Raw genomic sequence first — 6,396 nt, 5'->3', positions numbered from 1 at the left:
ATAGGGTCGAAAACGCTCCTTCTACCTGCTACAAACTTTTCAGCGGATCTACTAGTATACTAGCGAAACGATCGTTATGGTAATGTATATTCAATAGGGATCTTTGGCTAAAAACATCAAATGGACTTCATATTATGAAAAATAATCTTTTGGAAGCTGGACAACAAACAAAAAAAACCCCTGAACCAGACAACACCTGTGAGAATATTAAACAAAGCGCAAAAGATGCGCAAAAATTGCATGAGTCTGAAACACCTTTAGCAAATATCAAGGTGGAGAATTTGAGAACACTTAACTCAAACAGAAAACCACATGTATTCTACCTACAAGAAGAACTCTATAAAGTGCATCCGCTTCTGTGTTTTCACTTTCACAATGAAAACCAAAACCACAAAAATAAAACACCGAATAGTATACATATGTATGCTCACAGGATGTGCGATTATTATGTCCTCGACCGAGTGTCCTAGATTTCATCGAAAAACAATTACCCGGACTCCGCTATCATATTGCAAATACAGAAATTTTATGAGTAAAAAAACACTTAAAACTCTTTAAAAAACCATAAAAAAAACTGGGAGCATAATATAAATGTGTGTTTGAATTTAAATGAAAAATGAATATTTCATAGTTTGTCCTTCGATAAAGTTTACTCGCGCCTAGAAATTATACGCGTTTTATACTTCCAACGCGTTAAACGCTCAACAACAAGAAACATTGTTTATATGGCAAGTAATGAAGCTTCCTACGTACTTCATTGCTGAGCTCCAACCCATAGCAGAGCAAAATGGCTGCCAAAACAGAGACGGAAAACAGCACGCATGTGCTCCAATTTAACACTTTCGCTCTCTTTCGTCCGCACGTGTCGCCCACTTTAACCCTTTTAATGCCGTCTCCGTCTGCATCACGTCTGTCGGCCATTGATATGCGCTCTTTGGAACTGTGGGGCTCAATTTTCGTTTTCGACCAATATTCTCTTTTTATTACTCATCGCAAATCCGCGCTCTTCGCCGTAATACCTCTTCGCTCAGTAAAAGTAAAAAGGGGAAGCAACACTTGTTCTCTTACCCCTTCACAGCTCCATGCTCCTGCATACGTGTATGTACGCTTGTGCATGGATGAACCGCTTGAGTGAGTTTTTTTTTTTTCGTTCTCTCTTCTCGTATGAATTTTTAGATGAAATCGAAAGGATTTTTCTACATCAAAAGGGTGAAAAGGGACTTTTGGGGTTGCTGCTTGTTTTTATCGATTTCAGAGTTTATATATTATTATATTAGGGTTGCGAATACCCACACACACGAACAACTCTTTCATTGCCATTCGCTGTTTACCCTTTAACTCTTTATTTAGCGTTGGGAAATCTATTTATATTTCTGAAATACACACATGTGTGTATGTACATATGTATTTGTGTGTATACTGATATGAGTAAGAAAAAGGCGGAGTTTGATCAATATTACCTATGAAATGGCGTATTGCCTAATATAACATATTGCTGAGCTGTACATTATTTTCATGTGATCTAGTAACAGCTTTCCCATCCACATTATATTTTTTACCCTTAATATATGTAACAAGCTCGTTAATAACTAATATCCCAAAGCGACTGATAACATAAGCTTTGTGAAACCCCCTCACTATGTTGTTTTGTTTTTGGGTTTTAATTACATGAGAAGTGGGAGGTTGAGCTTAAATGACATGTGTGCAGATTTGTCTCAGTCTATACAAGTTTGAAATGAACACCGAAATAGGTTAGTTTTTCCCTGCGTAATTAATGAGTAACATATACACTCAAGAAGCAAAAAGAAACTTTATCAAGAAGATATACACTGCTAAAGAATAAACAGCCACGGATTTTGGAATCTGTAGTCTCTGTGTGTTATATTGAAATAATGATTTGGTACAGTGCAATAAAGTTTATGTTGCTCAATCGGTCAAACTGTGCGAAATTGCCTTGTGGCAGCTAACAAGAAAATGATTTTAGCTTTGGTCCTTTTCACTTCTCTCATATTTCTCATTTACTCTATTTTTCGGTAGTATGCCACGGCTCACTTTCCGTAAATCTTTTTCTTGACAATTTCCAATGTGTTTTAAGAAAAATACCCGATTTGTTTCAACTAATTTATAAGAATTATATGAAATTTAGTAAAAATAAAATAAAGTTATTTATATTATAATCCTATTATCTAGCCTCTCTATTCAACGTGTTCGCCTAAATGTGAAGAGTTCATGCTCACATTTGCGTGTCCAGGCAGCGCTTATTCTTTGGCACCGTCTTGCATGATAAGTGATTAAGAACAAATTTTCATTGCTACATGACCGCACATGCCTCAAGTATAATCATATTCGACTACAGGAAGCGACAACGAATCATATGCAATCAACAATCCGTTGCTTTCGCAGCTCTGCTTTAATAATTCTTATTTATACGTTTTATCGTGGTATATTCAAAGTAAATTTTGTTTAATTCGTGTACAAAAGGCGGATTAATTTTTTGTATTTTTGGCATCCATCTATCTATACAACGGATTGATATGCTGAAACTCTTATACAAGCATTTTTCTGGATAATGTCCCCCATTTGTGTCTTTTTTTTGTAAGAATATATTCTATCTATCTGTCATCTATTTTATATATTAAAAGTTTTTTTTTTTTATCAAATATTACGAGTATTACTAGTGGCTTTAGTGTAGTGTAGTGTCTGCAAAAGGTATAAGACATAGCTTTAAATTAAATATGTGTAGCATTTTCGAACATAAAAGTTGGGTCGGTATGGTGGGTGAAGCTAACGAACTATGCAACTATTTAAGAGGAATGAATAAAAGTTTACGTATTGAAATTATATTGATATTAATGTTCGAACGAACACATCGATGATCAACACAGAAACAGGAAGTTCGATCAATGTATTAATTCATTTTAAGAGGTACCCTGTGGGTAGCTAATTAGTTCTAGTTATTTGATTGAAATGCTCGCCCATTTTAAGTGGAGAACGCCTACAAGAATACAAAACGCAGCCAATTAATAGAGTCGCAAAACAAATTAACCCCAAAAAATCAACACGAAAGTTTTTCTGTGCGCGAGACTGACACACGTCAGAGCGTCAAGACGATAAACGCCATATGGTATTAGCCCCGGTCCCTCGAATAAAAAAAGTATAGCAAGCCGAAAATTCGGATCCGATACAGCGCACATGCCGAGATTTCTAGTTGAAATACCCGTGCGCTTGTGACCCTTTTATTATAGCATTGGAAGTTTAGGCAAACTAAACTGAAGTGGGGAAAAAAATCCGGCGTTGATCACTAAATTAGGGGTAAAAGATCAAGACGAAGACGAAGAAATAAGAAAAGGCGAGAGAGTCAAAAAGGGGTGCCATGGATAGAAAACAAGGCCCAGGGATGCGATCCCGAATTGCTTGATAATGTGTTCTCATTTCCTTGTCCTTTTTTTATTTGAAAACATTTCTAAGACGGGGTTAAAAATTCAAGTATGCGTTTAGGATGCTCTGTGGCATTTTAATGTGGCTAATATGTCACCCATACTGCTGTCAAAAGAGTTCACAGGTAGAACCAGTTTGGGTGATCCTGAAGTGGTTTCTCAGTGTGCCTAAGTCGCTCAAATATCGTATTAATCATTTGCTTTAGGATTGGTTTTCATGATGGATGTTTGCTGTCAAAAGCAGATGACCGTGTGTTTTAGATTATTTTAATCAAAATATGAATACATAATGTAGCGTTCAACGCTGAAATACACTGATGACGAATGCCTTGACAATCAAAAGCATTTACTCCATAAGCCAATTTTGAAATAAATACTTTAAGATCAGCGGTGAGCCTTGCTGTGTCTTGACAAATGCCACATTTCTAATTGGAAAACTTTTTAAGATCAGATTTTGAACATCCACCAATAAACTGTTTTTTATTTTCGAAACAATAATTATCGATAAGGTTTAATTGTTTAATTTTTTTTTTTTAGTAAGATCTCCCTTAAGAGATATTTTCGCTGTGTTTTTTCCCAGACGGAGTAACAGGCAAACATTACCTTGACACCGTTTCCTGGAAAACGCCTAAAATACAATTTACGTAAGCCCCCACCTCTCGCTTTTTAAATGACTTCACCTGTATAAGACACACACTTGCATCCTGCAATAGCCAGAAACACAAAAGATTGTACGGTTCCGTGACCGAAACTTATCTTTAATTGAACCGTAGGTTTTATCAAAAATTACACAAAATTAATGCTAATGCAAATAGCAGACCAGTGAAGATGGTCCTAAGCAAATCGCACTTGGGCATTATTGTTATCAACCGCAGCATTGCGTTTTCGTGCATCCAGGACAAACATCCTTTTTTCTTTGTTGAACGACGCGCGACGGTCGTTATCCTTTTGTAAATATTAATGTCTAAGCGTGCTGAAGTGCTCATTGGAAATCCTTTCGTTGCGCGGTAATAGTCATTTGTAAGTCTGCCGGCATTCGCTTTTTCTTTCATGTGCGATATCTGTGTTAACCAACGACAAACATTGTTCATTTGTAGATCAAGATACATGGGAATTAATGACCAATCAAATTTATTTGTGGTTTTCCGTCTGTATTTTGATGATAATCTATTTCAAATTGCAGCCTTTGTTTTTAGCAGATTTTAAATGGTAATAAAGTGGCACGACTAGGACAAATAAATGTATTGGTTTGTTGAAAATTTGCGTTGCCTTTTGGACAAAAATTTCAGTCGAGGTTGCAAGGCCTCATGTACTTAAGGTCCTCCTCGTTTTTATGCATTACCTGTTTAAAAGGATTTTTTTTTGCTTTATTATTATACCCGTTACTCGTAAAGCAAGTTTGTTGACCCATGTTGCCATGCCCACTCTAACGCCCTAAAACCGCCGAAAACTGCCATGCCCACATTTTTGAAGTAGTCGGTAGTCGGGGTTTCTTTAAGGTTTCTTTCGTCTATAGCATTCTTTCTTGTTTAGTGTTTATTTTAATTTATTATTTTTCAGTACAATGCGTATACAAGATCAATTAAAATGTGTGTAACATGCAGCAAAGAGCTTTTATTGTAAAAAATTTGATATTATAGACATTCCTTAGTCCTTATGCATTTTATAATTCTATCATAAAATCTATCATAAAATTCTATCAAATTTAAGTATTTAATTTTAACCTGATAGTCCCGACATCTGTTATTTTTGACCAGAGAAAGTTGCAGTTGGTGAAATAGTATGCATTGGTAGCAAGTGTTACGGTCGATGCAAGTCGATGTAAAACCGGCGGCACTCGGTGAAGAATAGACCACAAGAAAGGGAAACTGAATGAACATATGTTTAAGTGCGTAGGTAACTCAGAAAGTGAAGGTCAGTAGCATGATGTTCGACATCATGAAGCATTAAACGAAAATTTCTAAGCAAGGTTTTACAGACCTCTTTAGACTGAGTCCTTTTGCTTACTTTCATTTTCCTGCTAGCAGACTAACCACTTTCTTTAATGATTAGTGTGGCGCATCTAATTGAAGGCATGCGAGCCCTTTCAGGTTTCTTATATTTTAAGGGGTTGCATCAAATTTTTAGAATAAGGCACAAAACGCCAGTTGTTATGAAAAAAGAAAAATCTTTAACTCCGCCTTAGCAACAGGAACAATACCCATCAAAACGGTCATTAAAGAACATTTTTTTTCTGGGTCCAAGACCGCTAGCACACGTCATCAACAAAGCGTCGTTGATTCTAATTCCCGGTTAAACCTCAACTGAATTCCAATGGCCGAGTCATCAAGCTAGAGCCTAAGTGAAAGTAGTAAAATGTAGTTCAATACTAAGAAAATTGGTGTGTTGGCAAATTCCGATGACATTATTTTGTATGCCATAAGTTCCCTCCCGTAATCATTGTAGGAAATCATTGGCAACCCTTAAATCACAGTCCCGCAATTTTGTTAATAATCCTCAAGACAATTTCGAACGGTCATAACAATATCCATTTCATGATTGTTCGCTTGCTTTCTTGCCAACAAGGATATACGACCTTTACACATCTCACGCAAAGCTTCAATCAAACAAGACTGCTTATCTGCCTATTTCATTTTGACTCAAACGGTTGATGTTTATTGGTTAGGTTAAGACGATAGGACATTGATTGACTTGGAAACTTTATGTATAATTTTTTGTCTTCAGTCTATAACAAAATTCAAAATAATTACGATTGATTGTTGGCTATAAATTGTAACCTATTTTAAAATAGCTGTATTTTTTTCGAACTTTTTTGAAAGGAAAGAAAACTAATTGCCTATACCATTTTAGAAAGTATTCCATAAGTTTGTCGTGCTTTTGCTGGGAAACCTTAAATTCTATTTATAACTAAACTGTACATAAAAGTAAAGAATGCGGAAAAATGAAGGAACTCAATGAA

This window comes from Drosophila simulans, chromosome 2R (genome assembly GCF_016746395.2).
Source record: "Drosophila simulans strain w501 chromosome 2R, Prin_Dsim_3.1, whole genome shotgun sequence".
NCBI classification, from domain to species: domain Eukaryota; kingdom Metazoa; phylum Arthropoda; class Insecta; order Diptera; family Drosophilidae; genus Drosophila; species Drosophila simulans.
This window is presented reverse-complemented; position numbering follows the sequence as displayed.